This window comes from Canis aureus, unplaced genomic scaffold (assembly GCF_053574225.1).
Source record: "Canis aureus isolate CA01 unplaced genomic scaffold, VMU_Caureus_v.1.0 ptg000135l_RagTag, whole genome shotgun sequence".
NCBI lineage: Eukaryota > Metazoa > Chordata > Mammalia > Carnivora > Canidae > Canis > Canis aureus.
The window spans coordinates 108,498-131,707 of NW_027554445.1; the positions used below are offsets into that span (position 1 = coordinate 108,498).

At 43.6% G+C, this 23,210-nt stretch overlaps 2 long non-coding RNA genes across 6 annotated transcripts in view; one reads left to right on the forward strand and one right to left on the reverse strand.

Annotated features, from left to right (window-relative positions):
- Positions 1-202: 202 nt before the first annotated feature.
- The window catches only part of LOC144309653 (uncharacterized), a 42,378-nt gene continuing 19,370 nt past the window's right edge, over positions 203-23,210 (reverse strand). For 4 of the 5 annotated variants that reach the window (XR_013375586.1, XR_013375589.1, XR_013375588.1 and 1 more), the window contains exons 3-5: positions 9,855-9,947; positions 5,265-5,413; positions 1,995-2,253 (exon numbers count right to left, since the gene is read on the reverse strand). This is a non-coding gene — a long non-coding RNA (uncharacterized LOC144309653). Of the gene's footprint in view, positions 703-1,994; positions 2,254-5,264; positions 5,414-9,854; positions 9,948-23,210 lie in introns of those variants that run through there. The other variant, XR_013375590.1, reaches the window with a different exon arrangement.
- Positions 2,139-22,237, forward strand: LOC144309654 (uncharacterized). The gene is made up of 3 exons (XR_013375591.1): positions 2,139-2,286; positions 19,291-19,367; positions 22,028-22,237. It is a non-coding gene; the product is annotated as an uncharacterized LOC144309654 (long non-coding RNA).

Genomic DNA, 23,210 nt, shown 5'->3' on the forward strand with positions numbered 1-23,210 from the left:
TATTCCTGACCCCTGCTTCCTCATGGCATCACATGAAGAATGGTTGTGACTGCCCCTGACTTGTGGGACACAGCCTGAGATGCTATCTAATATTTCCTTACTTATTACTTGGGTTGAAGAAAGAATCCATTAGATGAATGAATAAGATTTTTTTAAAATATATTTAATTTATTTTTTTATTCATGAGAGACACAAAAAGAGAGAGAGAGAGAGGCAGAGACACAGGCAGAGGTAAAAGCAGGCTCCATGCAGGGATCCTGATGTAGGACTAGATCCCAGGATTCCAGGATCACTCCCTGCGCCAAACGCAGGTGCCAACCACTGAGCCACCCAGAGACCCCCCTTCAATAAGATTTTTTTTAACCTGAGTTACTAATAAAGATTACAAACATACTTAAGGAAATATCAGCAACTTAATTCTGCAATGTCTGGAGAATGTTGGGGAGGGGAGACATCAGAGGACTCCAACTTTTTCAGGTTTGTAGAATTATGAGCTTGGAAGTGTGCAAACTTCAAAGCAAGACTTTGAGCAAGAAGGGACCAGTCAAGATTGATGAGGTGATGAACATCAGTGGGGATCTCCATTGCTTTGTTCTGTACAGTTGGTACGGATTTTTATGTTATTCAATATACTTATATTCCTCAAGTTGAGGACAGTTTCAGTAGCACAACCCATGGCAAAAATCATAAATATTGGACTATCTGCCAAAAGAAAAATCCAAGAGTTAGTCTTCTCTCTTATCTTGTTTCCCCTCTTCACCCACGTCCTATCCTATCTGCCTCCCTTGGGGAAGAAAAGGGTACACAGAATGCCCCAGAATTCCCCTCTGCCTTCTGTGAAAGAAGCAAGAACCACAGCTCCATCTCTGTCCAGGGACCAAGCCTTAGTTCCCTTTGGGCCCGACATCTCAGTTTAGGATGAATCCCAAAGGGCCCCTGCTGTGTCAGATGCATAGCTGAGATTGGAGTCTGTACCTTCTGACGAGGCGAGAGATAGTTGGAAGAGAGGAAAAAGCCTGAGGTCAGAACTCATGTATTCACCTAAACAGCCCCTTGGTACCTGTTGTTTTCTATCTGAATGGCATCTGTGCATCTTATTACAAGTCCATACTTTTCTCCTCCTCAGGAAAATGGCAAGTCCTTCTGCAGATTTCAGAATCATATCATGCTTATTCATGGGGATTGGGTAATAGCAATAATGGTAGTGATGAAAAAAACCAGAACTGAGGTATCACCCTCTTTGTTGAAGAGGGTGATGGCCAATGACCCAAGTTCCCATTCGAGGAGATCATGATATGACATGTTCCCAAGTGTCAGACTTTCCTGTGGAAAGCAGTTGTGTTCTCTTCATCTTCCCTCTCCTCTCCTTGTCCTCTCCTCTCCCCCTTCTCTCTTCTGACAGATGGCTCCCTCCAAACTTTGGAGAGTGAACTAGGACTTGGCCCTGTATCAGCCTTTGCTGTACATAGTAGTTAGTCTCTAGGATGGCCTGCGATCTCTTAGTATTCATGTCCTTGTATACTCTTCTCCCATGTTGTATCAGAGTTGATCTGTGCAACCAACAGGATACAACAGAAGTGAAGAAATGTTCCTTCTGATATTTGATTACTTTGAAACTGTAGTATCTCCTTCCTCCCTCCCTCTTCTCCTCCTCTTCTCCCTCTGTCATCATTTGCCCTGAGAAATGCCAGTTAGTGCTCTTCCTCCCTCCCTCCATCTCTCTTATCTCTCTTCTCTCTTCTCTTCTCTTCTCTCTATCTCTCTCTCTCTCTCTCTCTCATCACTTGCTGTGGGGGAATACATTATAAGGACATCCAGGCAGCCCACACAGAGACCCATGTAGAGAAGAACCAAGCCTGACAACTACATGGGTGATCTTGGAAGCAGGTCTTCCTGGTGACAGGCCCTGCTGACAGCTAGATTACAACTTCATGAGAAACTCAGCCAGAAGCACTTAGCTAGGCCACTTCCAAACTCCTGACCCTCAGATGCCATGAAATAATAAATGCTCATTGTTTTAAACTGCCAAGTTTTGGAGTAATGATTACACAGCAAAGATAACTAGCACAGATATATCCTTTGAGAAAATGAACACCAAGAATCCTGTGGAAATAGTTGTACCTATGCCAATAACTTCCACACGCTTTGTCTCTGTACCAGTGCAGGCAAGAAGAACTGGGTCGCAGGAAACATCATACACGTTGTAGCAGGCAGGACACTTAATGCCATTGGGTACTGAGGATTCCTGAGGCACTGAATGAAGAAAGAAAATTTTCATCTCAAAGAGTAAGCCATAAAAGGAGCTCAGAGAATTTATTATCCCCCAACCAAGATCATGCTTATTCCATGATTCCTCCACCCAAAATCAAAATTATTTAAAACTAGGATGGCATGGAGGGTGTGTGTGTGTGTGTGTGTGTGTGTGTGTGTGTGTGTGTGGAGGGGAGTAGGTATTAAGTGGAAAGATAGAGGATCTTATAGGAATTTGGTTTATTTGCTTCTTTCATGAATTGATCCTTTGCCCTGGCTGGAGAAAAATGCTTAGATGCCAGAAGGTAACTTGTGGTCTTAAAAAATACTGGTAAGAAATTTTATCATTTCAAGTTTCACATCTAAGTCTTTAATACATTTTTAGCTTATTTCTGTGAATGGCATAAAAAAGTGGTCTGGTTTCATGCTTTTGTATACATGTAGCTGCCCAGTTTTCCCAGCACATTTTTGGGAGAGACTGCCTTTTCCCCCATTGTATATTCTTCTCTCCTTTGCCATAGATAAATTGACCATACAAGCATGGGTTTATTTCTGCATTCTCTCTTCTGTTCCATTGATCTATGTGTCTGTTTTCGTGCCAGTACCATACTGTTTTGATCACTACAGCTCTGTAGTGTATCTTGAAATCTGGGATTGTGATACTTTGAGCTTTATTCCCTCAGGATTGCTTTGGCTACTCAGTCTTTTGTGGTGCAAATTTTACTTTTATTTTCTCTAGTTCTGTAAAAAATACTGTTGTATTTTGATAGGAATTGCATATCTGTAGATTGCTTGGGTAGTATGGACATTTTGACAATACTCGTTCTTCCAGTCCATAACCAAACATTGGAAGTAATTTCACATCATCTGTAGACACATTTTTCTTTATATATCTCCTTTAGCAAAGGAAATAAAACAAAAATAAACTACTGGGACTACACCAAAATAAAAAGCTTTTGCATAGCAAAGAAAATCACCAACAAAATAAAAAGGCAACCTACTGAATGAAGAAAGATATTTGCAAATTATATATATCTTTTAAATATATAATTAAATATATAAATAATATATAACTTATAAAAAATAAAATATATAAATAATATAAACACTAATAAAAATTATATATAAATAATATTCTAAATATATAAAGAGCTTATACAACTCAATACCAAAAAAGCCCCACGAATAATCCAATTAAAAAATGGGCATGGAGGGATCCCTGGGTGGCGCAGTGGTTTGGCGCCTGCCTTTGGCCCAGGGCGCGATCCTGGAGACCCGGGATCGAATCCCACTTCGGGCTCCCGGTGCATGGAGCCTGCTTCTCCCTCTGCCTATGTCTCTGCCTCTCTCTCTCTCTCACTGTGTGCCTATCATGAATAAATAAAAATTAAAAAAAATGGGCATGGAAAAAAAAATGGGCATGGGACCTGAATAGACATTTTTCCAAGAAAGATATATAGATGGCCAACGGACACATAAAAAAAGATTCTCAACATCACTAATCATCAGGAAAATGCAAGTTCAAACTATAATGAGATATCACTTTATGCCTGTCAGAATGGCTAAAATAAAAAACATAGGAAATAACAATTATTTGTGAGGGTGCAGAGAAAATGGAATCTTTGTGTGCTGTTGGTAGGAATGCAAATTGGGGATAGCCACTGTGGAAAACAGTATGGAGGTTCCTCAAAAAAATAAAAATGGAAATTCCATATGATCCCATAATTTCATTACTGGGGTATTTACCCAAAGAAAATGAAAAACACTAATTTGAAAAGATATATGCACCCCTATGTTTATTGTAGAATTATTTGCAATAGCTGATATATGAAAAAACAACCCGGGTGTCCATGGACTGAAGAATGGATAAAGAACACGTGATATGTATGTGTGTGTGTGTGTATGAATAAATAAATTTATTTATTCATTAGAGACACAGAGAAAGAGAGGCAGAGATATAGGCAGAGGGAGAAGCAGGCTCCCTTCAGGGAGCCCAGTATGGGACTCAATCCTGGGACCCCAGGATCACAACCTGAGCCAAAATCAGATGCTTAAGCACTGAGCCACCCAGGCGTGTCTATACAAGAGGATATTACACAACCATAAAAACGGATGAGATCTTTCCATTTCAAATAACATGGATAGATTTAGAGCATAAATGCTAAGTGAAATAAGGCAGTCAAGGAAAAATAAATATCTATCATGTGATTTCACTCATATATAGAATTTTAAAAATGAAACAAATTAGCAAACAAAGGTTTTTAAAAAGGCAAACAAAAACCACTCTTAAATAGCATAAACTGATGGTTGCTAGCAGGTAGGTGGGTGGAAGATGGATTATATAGGTGAAAGAGATTAAGAGTACATTTATCTTGATGAGCCCCGAGCAATATATAGAATTGTTGAATCGCTGTATTGTACACCTGAAACTAATATAATACTGTATGTTAATTATACTTCAATAAAAAAATACTGTTGAGAGAGTTAAGAAATAAATAGGCAAGGACAAACACTTTTCAACTGGAATGGAAAAGCAAACAATTTAAACCTACAAACTCATACTTAGTGTAAATCCTGAGGACCCATCCCAGCCGCCCAGCTGCCATTCAGTCTTCCTTAAAAGAAGGGCTTGTGCCTATTCCTTCACAGGAAGGAAAGACAGTCAGTGAGGAAAATCAATAGGCAGCTCAGAAGCAGAGAGACAGGTCGTAGGAAGGTACTTAGAAGACAGACATAAGGGATCCCTGGGTGGCGCAGCGGTTTGGCGCCTGCCTTTGGCCCAGGGCGCAATCCTGGAGACCTAGGATCGAGTTCCACGTCGGGCTCCCGGTGCATGGAGCCTGCTTCTCCCTCTGCCTATGTCTCTGCCTCTCTCTCTCTCTCTCTCTCTCTCTCTCTCTGTATGACTATCATAAATAAATAAATTAAAAAAATTAAAAAAAAGACAGACATAAGACAATGGATTGGGATAAAGGATGGGAAGGGAGGGAGAGCAGAGATGTGTTGGCACTCACCTTGGAAGTCCCCTTGGTTATAGAGCTCATCTTGGCAGCACTGGTAGTTTTACCCGAATGTTTTATTATCTCCTAGTGTTGCTGAGAAGGTCCTTGGGACACACTTGCTTGAAGAACAACCTTCTCCTCAACATATTGTAAGAGCTTCCCTGTACAGAAGCAAACCCCAGAAGGAATTTCCCCTTTGAATCATAGAGAGAGCGATGCCCAAATGGGCTACCATTATTAAAGGATTCTGTGCTTCAAATCCTTTTGTCTTTAGTCTTTCCACTTCTCAAGGAGCCCTTCTGCATTGGTCCATGGAATAAACCAGTGGAGGGATGGTTTGTTAGCACTTGTTAGAATGGGAGTGTCATACTTCAATGAGGTGATGCAGAACAAGGATTGTCCAGTCTTTTTACCAGTGTCTCCCACCCTGCCTCCTCCCACCACCCCACACCCCCAGGTCTATCTGGGTAGAATTCAACATAAGAAAGTAGGGTAAAATAGAAGATGCACAGGAAAGCTCCAGCTGGCACCAACATCAGCACTTGTCTGATCTAATCTCTGATTCCTCAGATGAAGAATCTGAGGCTCAGAGAAATGCAAAACTTGGCTAAAGTTGACTGAGAGGTGATGTGGGTCTCCTAATTTTGTCTCGTGCCTGTTGCCTCCACCACCAACTGCTCTCAACATCAGGAGAACCACAGAAAGCTAGCTCTATCTGTTGCTGCCCTACCTCCCCAGTTCTTAGAGGAATAGCCAAGGGCTTGCTCGTGAAAAGAAACAGGGTCTGAGAGAATGTATTAGTATCTTCAGAGATTCACTGACACTGTTAGGGTAGAGTATACTTCCTTGTCTCACTGACAATAGACATGGTCATATGATTTGCTCTGAATACTAAAATGTGAGCAGAAATGTGTATTCTATGTTCCAGCAGAAGCTAGGGTATACTTGGAGTATGGTTCTCTCTATCTCTCTTCATTTTTTTATTGTGGTACAATGCATATAAGGTAAAAAAATACTATCTTAAAATTTTTTAAAGATTTTACTTATTTATTCATGAGACACACACACACACACACACACACACACACAGACAGGCAGAGATACAGGCAGAGGGAGAAGCAGGCTCCATGCAGGGAGTCCAATGTGGGGCTTGATACTGGGACTTCAGGATTATGCCCTGAGCCAAAGGCAGATGCTCAACAGCTGAGCCACCCAGGCGTCCCTATATTAAACATTTTTAATTGCACAGTTCAGTGGTGTTAATCTCCATGCTCTTTCTTCCCTCCACCATGACACCCAGCAATTCTTTAGAAAGCATCTTCTCCATCAACTTGAGTCCCAGGTTAATATGATTTAGAGTAGACATGCGGCTGACCCAGATGGTGTGAGCAAGAAATAAATCTTTAATTTTGTAGCTTCTGACACCTTGGAGTCACTTGGTATAGCAGCGGTACTTAGCCTCTTAGTACTTAGCAGTACTTAGCCTGGCTGATACCAGGATAACACATGGCTGTCATCTCTAACTTGCTGTCCACCCTGCTGGCTAAAGACCATGAAGTTTCCATGCAATAGCATCTGACTTACAACTAAGTAGAAGAAAGTGTTTCTAGCTTCTAAAATCTCAAGGTGAAGGATGCAGACCGAGAATAAAAACATCTGAAAGCAAGGGCAAATGTATACAACTGAACATGTGCTTTCATTGGCACAGGGCATGCTCAAATGGCCTGATCTTCTGCCTTGTTGAGAATGGATTTTCCTCGGATGTGAGTCTTTGAAACAGGGTGTCACAGCCAACTTTCTCATTCTAAAGAGAAAGATAGAAATGAAGAGAAGCCAGGGCAGAGGGAAACATTAGTTCTTCAGTCACTGACTATCATTTCAGGCAGGGAATTTTTATTACTGTCTACCCCTAAAAACACGTAGGAAGACACAGACCAAAGAGATGTGATGGTGTCAAGTTGTCCACCCCCAGCCTGGGGCCACCCAATGCTTGCACAATCCCTGGTAGCCTGCCACCCAAGAGTACAGGTTCTTTGAGTGACCAAGCCCTCTGGTCACTGGGCTTGACAAGGGACAGATGGTGTTTGTACTTCTTCCAAGGATAGACTATGTCATGCTTAGGCGGAGGAGGAAATAAAAGCTTCATAAACACACTCAAGCCCTCTTTATGGTATTCACTTATATACCTGGCAGATGTCCAACTCATCAAAATTCCACCCTTTTCTGAACATGTCAAATGACCAAAGTTAGGTCGAAGTTTGAGAAGGCAGAGAAGGGTCTGGAAGTGATAGAATTGGGTTGAGCACAGGCAGTGTTCATGGTGGAACCCACCCTGGAGAAAGACAACCAGTTACTCATTTCCCCCTCAATTTCTGGCCCTTGATGTACTCACCAATATCTATCATATCCCTTCTAAGAACCTGGGCCTAAGGGAAGTATAAAAGCTTACAGTTTTTTTTTTACCTGGATTCTGGAGCCAGAGTGCCTAGGCTCAAAGCACCTAGAACAATGCTAGCATGACTAGATTTGAATAAAGTTTAGCTATAGCTGCTGCTATAATGCTCTCACTCGTCACTTTTCATAGAGCTTGTAATTCAAGAGCACAGATAGGCAGCATTTTTCTGAACCTGAGGCTTGGAAGATAAATGGGATTCAGGTAAGATTCATGTAAGCCTGTGAAAATCCCACTCCCTGAGGCCTAGAGGGAAAATGAAAAGGCAGTTGTCATGTGGAGAAACCACCAATACCAAGAATGAGGGTCCCAACCCTGAATCCCAGATTTTTGGTTATTTCAAGAGGTGGGGATGGAACTCCTCAAAAGCCAGTCTGGAGAGCTAAGAGTAAGGTGTCATCCTGAGGCCCACCACTGTTCATCTGAGACGTGGGCAAGTCAGAGTAAGGATGTACCGGCAGGTGGCCTGATAACAAGAAGTAGGGCTGCAGGTCCTGATGTGCAGGGCATTGTGCACAACATTGTGATGCTCAGACAATCTTGCCAGTAAACCAGGGGAGGTAAAGGTTATGTGCAGGTCTGGGTGGGATTCTTGGCCCAGCATAGGGATGCTTCCCTGAGACCACTGCTCAGTGAGAATCAAGACTCTACATCCAGCTGCCATGGGATCATGAAAGGAAATGACTATAAGAAAATGTCACCCTAACTACTTCTTACTACCAGCTTAAAGCACTCTTCCCCACTCACTAATTCACAGGACCAGAAGGTATTTTCTAACCCCATACGAACATGTAATGGGCAGAACATATAAGGGTGAATGAAAAAGAGTTAGGATGAAGATATGGAAGTTTTCCAGTTAACAAAATAAGCCTAGAAGTCAAAAACTAGAAAGTTTCATGTGAGGGCTATGAATGAAAGTTTGGACAGGGTGGTGTGTGTGTGAAGGTGTGCAGCAGGGAGGCATCTTGGGTTCAAATTATGAAGGTAACTGTCTTGGTTTCTTAGGACTACCATAACAGAGTGCCACCAACCAGGTAGCTTAAACAACAAAAATGTGTATTCTCACAGTTGTGGCATCTAAAAGTCTGAACATGGAGCCAGCAGGGTTGGCTCCTTCAGGAGGCTGTGGAGAAGATACTGTCCCATGCCTTTGTCCTGGCTTCTGGTGGCTGCAGCAATCTTTGTCACCCCTTGGCTTATAGACACATCACTCTGATCTCTGCCTCCATCTTCACATGGAGTTCCCTTGTGTGTCTCCCTCCTCTTTTTATAGGGATAGGGACACTAGCCGTATTAGGTTGGGGCCCACATTATTTCAGTATGACCTCATTTAACTGATAACATCAGCAATGACCCTATTTCCAAATAAGATCATATTCTCAGGTATCCAGGGCTTAGGACTTCAATATATCTCTTTTGGAGGTGCAATCAAAGTCATAACAGGAACAGAAGCCCTTGGATTCCCCCCTCTCAGTGCCCCATTCCTTCTACCTGGGTCCCTCTAACTTTGTCCTTTCATGTGTCCATCCAAGTGGCTAGCACTGCTCTCCTCAGGGACACTCTTTACTGTCTGAAAGCGGTCCATCTGAGAGTGGAAATTGGGACAGCCACTATGGAAAACAGTAGGAAGGGTCCTCAAGAAACTATAAATAGATGCACTTCTGGATATATAACTCAATGAAACAAAATCACCACCCTGAATATGTCTACACCCCATATTCATCACAGCATTATTCACCATAGCTAACCAATGGTAACAACCTAAGTATCTATCAACAAATGAATGGATGAAGGAATACTATTTGGCCATAAAGAAAATCTTGCCATTTATGACAACATGGATAGACATTGGAGGAATTATGCTAGGTGAAATAAGTCAGAGAATGATGAACACTTATAATCTCACTTACATAATAATTGATAGAAACAGAATAGATTGGTGCTTACCAGAGATAGAGGGAGAGTGTGGGGGCATACTCCTTAGTTTTGTGATCTTGGGGCTAAATTTATCCTTTTCTTTGAAAAACTTGTCATGCCCTGTCTTCCATTTTAAGTACCATCTTTATGGATAATGATCATTACAAAGAATACATGTTTGTTGCAAAAAAACCCTCAGAATGTAGAAGTATAGAATAAAAAGTGGAAGTTACCTGCCTTCTGGTGGCTTCTACATCCTGTGATTGTTTTCTGAGTGAGGATGTTCCAGGGTGTAGTCTTCCTGAGGCAACAACTGTTCTTGTAAACTGTAGAGAGGTAGTTTAAGGAAGTGGGTTTATGGATGAACATAAGATTCATCCCTAACTGGGTTCAAATTCCTACCCCTTCTGTTACTAGCTCTTCCAAAGTGGATGTTATTTCAGCTTTCCATGCCCCTCTTTATCTTTAAGCTACAAGATGATCATGGTAGTAGTCCCTATATCATGGAGTTGCTGTGAGAATTAAGTGATTTCACAAACATGGTAATTCTTGGCTACTTTTATTATTGTTTTGTATCTTCCTGCCTACTGGAGGTCTTTGAGCCAAGGAATAATGAGATAGTACAAGTTCAAGAATGTAAATTAACCAACGAAAAGCCCAATAAGGATAATAGCACTGTCTCTGAGGTGTGGATGGAAAACGTAAAAACAATTTTAAAAATTAATTTTTCCAGCTTTATTGACATATAAATGACATGTAATATTGCATAAATGTAAAGAATATAACAGTTTAAAAATATTTTTATTTAAATTCCAGTAAACAGTGTACTGCATATTAATTTGAAATATATATATATATATACTGTGAAATTACTACAATAAATTTAATTAACATCCACACCTCACATGGTTACAAATTCTTTTTCTTGTGATGTGAACTTTTAAGGTTTACATTCTTATCAACTTTCAAATATGTAATATTGTTAACTATAGTCACCGTGCTGTGCACTATATCCCCAGACCATTTCATAGGTTGCCTTTTAGTTTTGTTGATGATTCCTACACTGTGCAGAAGCATTTTGTTTTGATACAGTCCGAATAGTTTTACTAGTTTCAGAGGCAGAGCTTAGTGATTCATCAGTTGCATATAACATCCAGTGCTCATTACATCATGTGCCTGCCTTAATGTCCATCACCCATTTACCTCATCCCCTCACTCCCCTCCCCTCCAGCAACCCTGTTTGTTTCCTAGTGTTAAGAGTCTCCCATGGTTTGCCTCCCTCTCAATTTTCATCTTATTTTTCCTTCCTTTCCCCTATGTTCATCTGTCTTATTTCTTAAATTTTACGTATGTGTGAAATATTATGGTATCTGTCTTTCTCTGACTGACTTACTTCACTTAGCATCATACCCTCTAGTTCTAGTCACATCACTGCAAATGGCAAGATTTCATTCTTTTTGATGGTTGGGTAATATTCCATATTATATCCATATATATTGCTTCTCCATTCACCTCTCAATGGGCATCTTGGCTCTTTCCATATTTTGGCTGTTGTACGCACTGCTGCTATAAACATTGGACTGCTTGAGCTACTTTGAATAACTATGTTTGTATCCTTTAGATAAATACCTAATAGTACAATTACTGCGTGGTAGGATGGTTTTATTTTTCAGTTTTTGAGGAACTTCCATTCTGTTTTCCACAGAGGCTGCAAAAGTCTGCATTCTCACCAAGAGTGTAAAAGGGTTCCCTTTCTCCACATCCTTGCTAACATCAGTTGTTTCCTGTCTTGTTAATTTTAGCCATTCTGACTGGTGTGAGGTGGCATCTCATTTTGGCTTTGATCTGTATTTCCCTGATGACAAGTCACGTGGAACATTTTCTCATGTGTCTGTTGGCCATGTGTATGTCTTATTTGGACAAACGTCTGTTCATGTCTTCTGTCCATTTCTCAACTGAATTTTTTGCTTGAGTTTGATAAGTTCTTTATCGATTTTGGATACTAGCCCTTGACCTGATAAGATCATTGCAAATATCTTCTCCCATTCCATAGTTGCCTTTTAGTTTTGTTGGTTTTTTCCTTTACTGTGCAAAAATTTTTATCCTGATGAGGTTTCAGTAGTTCACTTTTGCTTTTGTTTCCCTTGTCTCCAGAGACATGTCTAGAAAGAAGTTGCTGCGGCTGAGTTCAACAGATTGCTGCCTGTATTCTCCACTAGGATTTTGATGGATTCCTGTCTCACATTTAGGTGTTTCGCCCATTTTGAGCTTATCTTTGTGTATGGTGTAAGAAAGTGGTCCAGTTTCATTCTTCTGCATGTGGCTGTATAATTTTCCTAACACCATTTGTTGAAAAAATGTCTTTTTCCACTGGATGTTCTTTCCTGCTTTGTCAAAGATTAGTTGACCGTAGAGTTGATGGTCCATTTCTGGGTTCTCTATTCTGTCTCATCGATATATGTGTCTGTTTTGTATCAGAACCATACTGTCTTGATGATCAGAGCTTTGTAATACAGCTTGAAGTCCAGAATTTTGCTGCCTCCAGCTTTGGTTTTCTTTTTCAACATTACTTTGGTGATTTGAGGTCTTTTCTGGTTTCATACAAATTTTAGGGTTGTTTCATAGATCAATGGAACAGAATAGAGAATCCAGAAGTGGAACCTCAACTTTATAGCCAAATAGTATTCGACAAAGGAGGAAAGACTATCCACTGGAAAAAAGACAGTCTCTTCAATAAATGGTGCTGGGAAAATTGGACATCCACGTGCAGAAGAATGAAACTAGACCACTCTCTTGCACCATCCACAAAGATAAACTCAAAATGGATGAAAGATCTTAATGTAAGACAAGATTCCATCAAAATCCTAGAGGAGAACACAGGCAACACCCTTTCTGAACTTGGCCACAGTAACTTCTTGCAAGATTAATCCATGAAGGCAAGAGAAACAAAAGCAAAAATGAATTATTGGGACTTCATCAAGATAAGAAGCTTTTGCACAGCAAAAGATACCATCAACAAAACTCAAAGACAACCTACAGAATGGGAGAGGATATTTGCAAATGACATATCAGATAAAGGGCTAGTTTCCAAGATCTATAAAGAACTTCTTAAACTCAACAGCAAAGAAACAATCCAATCATGAAATGGGCAAAAGACATGAAGAGAAATCTCACAGAGGAAGACATAGACGTGGCCAACAAGCACATGAGAAAATGCTCCGCTCACTTGCCATCAGGGAACTACAAATCAAAACCACAATGAGATCCCACCTCACACCAGTGAGAATGGGGAAAATTAACAAAGCAGGAAACCACAAATGTTGGAGAGGATGTGGAGAAAGGGGGACCCTCCTGCACTGTTGGTGGGAATGTGAACTGGTGCAGCAACTCTGGAAAACTGTGTGGAGGTTCCTCAAAGAGTTAAAAATAGATCTGCTCTATGGACCCAGCAATTGCACTGTTGGGGATTTTCCCCAAAGATACAGATGCAATGAAATGCCGGGACACCTGCACCCCGATGTTTGTAGCAGCAATGTCCACAATACCCGCACTGTGGAAGGAGCCTCGGTGTCCATAGAAAGATGAATGGATAAAGAAGATGTGGTTTATGTATACAATGGAATATTACTCAGCCATTAGAAATGACAAATACCCACCATTGGCTTCGACGTGGATGGAACTGGAGAGTATTATGGCTGAGTGAAATAAGTCAATTGGAGAAGGACAAACATTATATGATCTCATTCATTTGGGGACGATAAAAAATAGTGAAAGGGAATAAAGGAGAAAGGAGAAAAAATGAGTGGGAAATATCAGAAAGGGAGACAGAACATGAAAGACTCCTAACTCTGGGAAACGAACTAGGGGTGGTAGAAGCAGAGGAGGGTGGGGGGTGGGGGTGATGGGCACTGAGGTGGGCACTTGACGGGATGAGCACCGGGTGTTATTCTATATGTTGGCAAATTGAACACCAATAAAAGATAAATTTATTTTAAAAAATTTTAGAGTTGTTGGTTTCAGCTCTGTAAAAAATGCTAATGCGGGCAGCCCAGGTGGCTCAGCGGTTTAGCGCCACCTTCAGCCCAGGGCCGGATCCTGGAGATTCGGGATCCAGTCCCACGTTGGGCTCTCTGCATGGAGCCTGCTTCTCCCTCAGCCTGTGTCTCTGCCTCTCTCTCTCCCTCTCTGTGTATCTGTCATGAATAAATAAATAAAACCTTTTAAAAATTGGTATTTTGATAGAGATTGCACTGAATGTGTAGGTTGCTCTGGGTAGCAATAGACAACTTTTGGGGTAGCATTAACAATATTTGTTCTTCCAATGCATGAGAATGGAATGTTTTTCCTTTTCTTTATGTCTTCCTCAATTTCTTTCATAAGCATTCCATAGTATCCAGAGTACAGATCCTTTACCTCTTTGGTTTATTCCAAGGTGTCTCATGGTTTGGGGGACAATTGTAAGTGGGATCCATTCCTTCATTTCTTTCATCCGTTCATGTTTAGTGTATAGAAATGCAACTGACTTCTGTGCATTGATTTTATATTCTGCGATTTTGCTGAATTCCTACATCAGTTCAAGCAATTTTGGGATGGAATCTTTTGGGTTTTCTATATAAAGTATCATGTTGTCTACAAATAGTGAAAGTTTGACTTCTTTGCCAATTTGGATGCTTTTTATTTGTCTGATTTCTGAGGCTAGGACTTCTAGCACTATGTTGAACAGCAGTGAGAGTGGACATCCCTGTCTTATTCCTGACCCTGGAAGAAAATCTCTGTTTTTCCCTGTTAAGGATGATATTCACTGTGGATTTTTTGTATGGCTTTTAGGATACTGAGGTAAGTTCCTTCTGTCTTTATACTGCAGTGAGTTTCAATCAAGAAAGAATGCTGTATTTTGTCTTTTATTAATGTTGTGTATCATGTTGATTTGCAACTGTTGAACCACCCTTGCATCTCAGGAATAAATTCCTTTTGGTCATGGTAAATAATCCTTTTAATGAACTTTTGGATCCAATTTGCTACTATCTTGGTGACAATTTTTGCATCCATATTCATCAGGGATCTTTGATCTGTACTTCTTTTGGGTGGGGTCTTTATTTGGTGTTGGGATTGATGCTGGCCTCATAGAATGAGTTTGGAAGTTATTCTTCCATTTCTAGTTTTTGGAACAGTTTCAGAATAGGTACTAATTATTTAAATGTTTGGTGGAATTCCCCTGGGAAGCCGTCTGGCCCTGGACTCTTGTTTGTTAGGAGACCTTTGAGATCTGATTCAATTTCTTTGCTGGTTATGGCTCTGTTCAGATTTTCTATTTCTTCCTGTTTCCGTTTTAGTAGTTTATATATTTCTAGGAATGCATCCAAATTGCCTAATTTGTTGGGATATAATTGCTCACAATATTCTCTTATAATTGTATTTCTTCAGTGTTGCTTGTGATCTCTTTTTCATTCATGATTTTATTTCTTTGAGTCCTTTCTCTTTTCTCTTTTTGATAAGTCTGGCTAGGCATTTATCGATTTTATTAATTCTTTCGAAGAATCAGCTATTAATTTCATTGATCTTTTCTGTTTTTTCCCCCATATCATTGCTTTATGGTCCACTCTATTATTTTTCTTCTCCTGCTAGATTTAGGCTTTATCTGTTGTTCTTTTATCAGCTCCTTTAGATTTCAGGTTATGTTGTGTCTTTGCAACTTGTTTCTTGAGAAAGGCCTGTGTTGCTATATACTTTCCTCTTAGGACCACCTTTGCTGCATCCTCATAGTTTAGGGGACATGTCTAGAAAAATGTCGCTACAGGAATACCAGAGAAATTGCTCTCTTCTAGAATTTTTATACTTTCAGATCTCACAATTAGGTCTTTGATACATTTTGAGTATATTTTGTGTATGGTGTAAGAAAATGGCCTACTTTCATTGTTTTTGCAAGTAGCTATCCAGTTTCCCAACAGCACTTGTTGAAGAGACTTTTTCCCATTATTTTTTCCTGCTTTGTCAGAGAGTAAATGATCATATAATTATAGATTTTTTAGTGTTGTTTTATTAATCTGTGTGTCCATTTTGTACTAACAGTATACTTTCTGAATTACTACAGCTTTGTAATAGAACTGGAAGTCTGGAATGTGTTACCTCCTGTTTTGTTTTTCCAAGATTGCTTCGGCTGCTTGGGGTATTCTGTGGTTCCATATAAATTTTAGGATTGTTTTAGCTCTGTGAAGAATGCCGGTGATATTTTGATAGGAATTGCATCCAAAGTGTAGATTTCTTTGGTTGGCATAGACCTTTTAACAGTATCTGGCCTTTTTTTTTTTAATTTTTTTTTAATTTTTATTTATTTGTGATAGTCACAGAGAGAGAGAGAGAATGAGGCAGAGACACAGGCAGAGGGAGAAGCAGGCTCCATGCACCGGGAGCCCGACGTGGGATTCGATCCAGGTCTCCAGGATTGCGCCCTGAGCCAAAGGCAGGCGCCAAACCGCTGCACCACCCAGGGATCCCAGTATTTGGCCTTCTAATCCATAAGCATGGAATGTCTTTCCAATTGTGTCATCTTCAACTCTTTAATCATTGTTTTATAGTTTTCAGAGTATAGGTCTTTTACCTCTTTGGTTAAGCTTATTCCTAGGTATTTTAATATTTCTGGTTCAATTGTAAATGGGATTATTTTATTAATTTGTCCTTCTGCTGTTTCATTATTAGTGTATAGAAATGATACAGATTTCTGTGTGTTGTTTTTGTATCCTGTGACTTTACAAATTTATTTCTCAGCTATAGAATGTTTTTGAAGGAGTGTTTAAGGTTTTCTGTGTGTACTATTATGTCAACTGCAAATAGTGAAAGTTTTACTTCATCCTTGCAATTCCGGATGCACTTTATTTCTCTTTGATGTCTGATTGCTGTGGCTAAGATTGAGAGATAGGGAGGGAGACAGGGCCAGACCAGGAGGGACAGAGAGTGAGACCGGGAGGGAGAGACAGAGACCCGGACGGAAGGACAGGGAGGGAGACACAGAGCCAGAGAGAGGCTTCGTGCCTCCATGAGCAGGAGTCCCTTGGGACTGAGCGGGGGGCTCAAGGCCTCAAACCCAGCGCCTGACCAGACTACCCGGCAGAGGCATAGGCATTCTCCACTCCGCTCTGAACTCCGCGAAGGGCGGGCCTCTGTGCGGGGGGCGGGCCCAGGGACGGGAGCGGGGGTGAGGCCACAGGGTTCCAGGAGCTTGCCCCTGCGCCTGACCCCGAGCGTGACCTGAAGCGGGCCGCGGCTGGCCACAGGAGGAGCTGTGCGCAGATGCGGCGACCCGGCGGTGGCAGGAGGTAGCTCGGCCGCGCCGCCCCTCCAGGCCTGCGGTTCCTGGCGCTCCGGGCTCCCGGCAGCGGCTCTGCAGGCCTCGGCCCCCTGCGCGCAGGTCAGCGTGGGCCCCGGGAGGCGTGACGGGCCCCGGGGTGGCTGTGCGAGGGGCATCTGACCCTCGCGTGTGGCGCAGCAGGTGCCTGGCAGGGACCGGGAGGGGGACAGCGGGCCTTGGGGCTGCATGGAGGTGGCCCCGTGGCGAGCCGGACCCACACCCTTTGGGCCGCCAGGGTGCCGGGCAGAGGGCTGCGGGGGAGGAGTGGTGGGACCTGTTGGCGGAGGGGTCGGCGGTGGGGCCTCCTACAGGTCAGGCCAGGTCTCCTTTGGGCGGCTCAGGGAGGGTGCGGGGCCCCTCCCCCGGGCTCAGGGAGGTACCGCAGAACCCATGTGCGTGCGCTCAGAGGGGTTAGGGTGCAGGCACTTTGCAATGTCAGGGCACGGCCTTGGGACGGTGGCTTGAGGGCCTGGGCTGCTGGGCCCCAGGAGCCTCCCCAAGCCCTTGGCTCTTACTCCGCCTGCCTCCCCCTCCCAGCTCTCAGGTCCCTCCCCAAGCACCCCAGCCTGGCCAGGAGCCCGCCCCTCCCGCTTGGTCCCTGTCAGGTGAGTATGGCTACCTCTGAAATTTTTGCATTTTGAAAACGTTCTCCTTTCTCCACAGCCTCCCCAAAATTTGGTGTTTCCTGTCTTTTTAATGTTCTCACCGGTGTGAGGTGGCATCTCATTGTGGTTTTGACCTTTATTACTCTGATGGCCAGTGACCCAGAGCATTGTCTTGCCTGCTTGTTAGCCATGTACATATAGGTCTTCTTCTGTGACTTTTCTGTTCGTGACTTTTCCCGTTTTCTGGATGGGATGGTTGGTCTCTTTGCTGTGGAGTTGCAGAGGTTCTTCAGAGATCTTGGATGCTGGCCCTTTATCTGACGGGGTCATTTGCACATACCTTCTTCTCCCATTCTGTGGGCCGCCTTTGAGTTCTGTTGAGTGTTTCTTTTGCTGTGCGGAAAGTGCTCATCTTGATGAAGTACCAGCGATCCATTTTCGCTCTTGTTTCTCTGGACTTCGTGGCTGATGTAATTTGCAAGAAGTTGCTGTGGCCCAGTTCAAGAAGGGTGTTGTTTCCCGTGTTCTCCCGGGGGGTTTTGATGGAATCTTGTCTCACATTTAGATGCTTCATCCATTTTGAGTTTATCCTTGTGTTTGGTGTGAGAGGAATGGTCCAGGTTCATTCCTCTGCATGTGGCTGTCCAGTGTTCCCAGCAGCCTTGATCGAAGAGACTGTCTTTTTTTTCCCATCTTTCCTGCCTGGCCAAATATTAGTTGCCCGTAGAGTTGAGGGTCCACATCTGGATGCTCTCCTCTGTTCCATTGATCCATGTGTCCGTTTCTGTGACAGTACCACACTGTCCTGATGCTCACAGCTTTGAGGCGCGCCCTGAAATCTGGCATTGTGCTGCCCCACCCCCACCCCCTGCATTGGATTTCTTGGCTACTATTCCTGTGGCCGTTCGGGGTCTTTTCTGATTCCACACAAGTCTTCAGATGATTTTTTCCAGCTCTCTGAAGATAGTCCATGGTATTTCTGAGAGGGATTACACTATTTCTGTAAATTGCCCTGAGTCACGTTGACATTTTCCCCAATATTAATTCTTCCAAACCAGGAGCATGGAACCTTTTTCCATCGCTTTGTGTCTTCCTCAGTTTCTTTCAGACATGTTCTGCAGTGTTTTGGGTAGCAATCCTTTACCCCTTTGGTTAGGTTTATTCCTAGGTAGCTCATGGTTTTTTTGGGTGCTGCGGTTGTATAAATGGGGTTGACCCCTTCCTCGATGTCCCTTTCCTCGGTCTCATTCTTCGCTTACAGAAAGGCCACTGGTTTCTGGGTCCCGAGTTTGTATCCCGCCACACTGCCGAACTTGCTGTAGGAGTTCCAGCCGTCTTGGGTTTTCTAGGTACGGTATCATGTCATCGGTGAAGAGGGAGAGTTTGACTTCTTCTTTGCCAATTTGAATGCCTTTTATTTCTTTTCATTGCCTGATTGCTGAGGCCACGACGTCTCGTACTATGTTGAGAATAGCAGCAGTGAGAGTGGACATCCCCGCCTCGTGCCTGGTCATCGGGGAAAGGCTCCCAGTGTTTCCCCATTGGGAATGAGAATTTGCCACGGGCTTTTCGTAGATGGCTTTGAAGATGCTGAGGGACGTTCCCTCTATCCCGGTACTCTGAAGCGTTTGGATCAGGAATGGATGCTGTGTTTTGTCAAATGCTTCTTCCTCTGCGTCTCTTGAGAGGATCATCTGGTTCTTGTTTTCTCTCTTGCAGATCTGAAGAAGCACCTTGAGTGCTTTCTGAGTGCTGAAGAAGCCTTGCACCCTGGGGATAAAGCCCACCGGGTCATCGTGAGTAACTTGTTAATAATGTCCTGTTGGATCCCGTTGGCTCATAGCTTGTGGAGGTGTGCATCCGTGTTCATCAGGGACATCGGTCCAGAATTCTCCCTTTGGGTGGGGGGGGGTCTTGGGTTTTGGAGTTAAGGTGACACTGGCCTCCAAGAACGAGTTTGGAAGTATTCCATTTCTTTCTATCTTTCGGAGCAGCTTTGGTAGCACAGGTATGATTTCTTCTTGAAGCGTTTGATAGAATTCCCCTAGGAAGCCATCTGGCCCCGGACTTTTGTGTCTCGGGAGGTTTGTGTGTTTCTTTATAGGTGTGTTTCTTATTTCCTATTGGGGTTCATTTTGCCAACATAGAGCATAATCCCCCAGGGCTCATCCCATCAAGTGCCCCCCTCCGTGCCCGTCGCCCAGTCACCCGCACCCCCCACCCTCCTCCCTTTCTTCCACCCCTTGTTCGTTTCCCAGGGTTAGGAGTCTCTCCTGTTCGGTCTACCTTTCTGCTATCTGCCACTCATTTTTTTCTCCTTTCCCCTCTCTCCCCTTTCACTATTTTTTTCATCCTCCCCAGAAGAATGAGACCATATGATGTTTGTCCTTCGCGATTGTCTTCTTTCCCTCAGCCTTAATACCCTCCGGTTCCATCCAGGTCAAAGCAAATGGTAGGTGTTCGTCGTTTCTAACGGCTGAGTAATCTTCCATTGTGTGCAGAGACCACTCACCCTCCTTATCCATTCATCTTTCGATGGACACCGAGGCTCCTTCCGCAGAGTGACTATCATGGATGTTGCCGCTTGAAACCTCGGGGTGCAGGTGTCCCAGCATTTACCTGCATCTGTATCATTGGGGTACTCTCCACCAGTGCACCCCCATGCTGTATCACAGTGCAGATCTGTTGTTACCTCTCTGAGGCACCTGCACACGGTTTTCCAGGCGTGGCTGCACCAGGTCACATTCCCACCAGCAGTGCAAGAGGGTTCCCCTTTCGCCACATCATCACTGACATTCGCTGCTTCCTGTCTTGTTAACATTCACCGTGGTCACTGGTGTGTCAGGTGGGATCTCGTTGTGCTTATGACCTGTATTTCCCTGACGGCCAGTGATGCGGTGCATTGTCTCATGTGCTTGTCTGCCACGCCTACGTCTTCCTCTGTGACATTTCCGTTCACGTCTCTTGCCCGTCTACCAGATTGGATCCTTGGTCTCTTTGCTGTGGAGTTGCAGAAGTTCTTCAGAGATCTTGGATACTGGCCCTTTACCTGACAGGGTCATTTGCACATATCTTCTCCCATTCTATGCGTTGGCTTTAAGTTTTTTGAGTGTTTCTTTTGCTGTGCGGAAGCTGCTCATCTTGGTGAAGTCCCAGCGATCAATTTTTGCTCTTGTTTCTCTGGCCTTTGTGGCTGATGTAATTTGCACGAAGTTGCTGTGGACCAGATCAAGAATGGTGTTGTTGCCTGTGTTGTCCCCTAGGATTTTGATGGAATCTTGTCTTGCATTTAGATCCTTCATCCATTTTGAGTTTATCCTTGTGTATGGTGTGAGAGGAATGGTCCAGTTTCATTCTTCTGCGTGTGGCTGTCCAGTGTTCCCAGCAGCATTTACTGAAGAGACTGTCTTTTTTGTTCCCCCTGCAAGGTCTTTGCTGCCTGGCCGAATATTAGTTACCCATAGAGTTGAGGGTCCACCTCTGGATGCTCTCTTCTGTTCCATTGATCGGTGTGCCTGTCTTTGTGCCAGTATCACACTGTCTTGCCAGTCACAGCTTCGTGGCACAACATGAAATCCAGCATTGTGCTGCCCCCGCAGTGGTTTTCTTGGCTACTCTTCCTGTGGCCGTTCGGGGTCTTTTCGGATTCCACACAAGTCTTCAGATGACTTGCTCCAGCTCTCTGAAGAGAGTCCATGGTATTTCTGACAGGGATTGCATTAGTTGTGTCAATTGCCCTGGGTCACATTGACATTTTCCCGAATATTAATTCTTCCAATCCAGCATCATGGAACCTTTTCCATCTCTTTGTTTCTTCCTCAGTTTCCTTCAGACTTGTTCTGCAGTGTTTCGGGTAGAGACCCTTTACACCTTTGGTTAGGGTTCTTCCTAGGTAGCTCATGCTTTTTTGGGGGTGCTGCAGTTGTATAATTGGGGTTGACCCTTTCCTCGATGTCCCTTTCCTCCGTCTCCTTGTTCGCATGTAGAAAGGCCACTAGTTTCTGGGCCCCACGTTTGTATCCTGCCGCACTGCCGAACTTGCTGTAGGGAGTTTGAGCAATCATGTGGTGGAGTCTTTTGGGTTTTCTAGGTACAATATAATGTCATCGGCGAAGAGGGAGTTGTTGACTTCTTCTTTGCCAGTTTGAATGCCTTTTGTTTCGTTTTGTTGCCTGACTGCTGAGGCCATGACGTCTCGTACTGTGCTGAGAATAGCAGTGGTGAGAGTGACATCCCAGTCTCGTGCCTGTTCTTCAGGGCAAGGCTCCCGGTGTTTCCCCATTGCGAATGATAATTTGCCACGGGCTTTTCGGAGATGGCTTGGAAGATGCTGAGAGACGTTTCCTGTATCCCTGTACTCTGATGCGTTTGGATCGGGCATGGATTCCGTATTTTGTCAAATGCTTCCTCTGCGTCTCTTGAGAGGATCATCTGGTTCTTGTTTTCTCTCTTGCAGATCTGATGAATGAAGCCCATCGAGTGTTCTCCGAGTGCTGAAGCAGCCTTGCACCCTGGCGATTAACCCCACTGGGTCGTGGTGAGTAACTTCTTAATAATGTCCCGTTGCATCCTGTTGGGTCGTATCTTGTGGAGAAGGTGTGCATCTGCGTTCATCAGGGACATCGGTCCAGGATTCTTCTTTTTGGTGGGTTCTTGGGTTCTGGAGTTAAGGTGACCCTGGCCTCCAAGAACGGGGTTGAAAGTGTTCCATCTCTTTCTATCTTTCGGAGCAGCTTTAGTAGCATAGGTATGCTTTCATCTTGAAGCATTGGATAGAATTCCCCTGGGAAGCCTACTGGCCCTGGACTTTTGTGTCTCGGGAAGTTTGTGAGTTTATCGGTTTATTTATTATTGGAGTTCGTTTTACCAACATAGAGAGTAACCCCCCAGTGCTAATCCCATCAAGTTCCCCCCTCGGTGCCCGTCGCCCAGTCACCGCCACCCCCCGCCCTCCTCTCTTTCTTCCACCCCTTGTTCGTTTCCCAGGGTTAGGAGTCTCTCCTGTTCTGCCCTCTCTGCCATCTCCCACTCATTTTTTTCTCCTTTCGCCTCTATTCCCTTTCACTATTTTTGTCATACTCCCCAAAAGAATGACACCATATAATGTTTGTCCTTCACCTATTGCCTTCTTCCCTCAGCCGTAACACCCTCTGGTTCCATCCACGTCGAAGCAAATGGTGGGTGTTTGTCATTCCTAACGGCTGAGTAATCTTGCATTTTGTACAGAGACCACACACCCTCCATATCCATTCATCTTTGATGGACACCGAGGCCCCTTCACAGTGTGGCTATCATGGGCATTGCGGCTCTGAACCTCAGGGTGCGGGTGTCCCAGCGTTTCATTGCATCTGCGTCTTTGAGGTAAATCCCCAGCAGTGCAATTGTTGGGTCGTACGGAGGTCTATTTTTAACTCTGAGGATTCTCCATACAGTTTTCCAGAGTGGCTGCACCAGTTCACATTCCCACCAACAGTGTAAGAGGGTTCCCTTTTCTCTGCATCCTCTCCAACATTTGTAGTTTCCTGCCTTGTTAATTTTGCCCATTCTCACTGGTGTGAGGTGATATCTCATTGTGGTTTTGATTTGTGTTTCCCTGATGGCAAGTGATGTAGAGCATTTTCTCATGTGGGTGTTGGCCA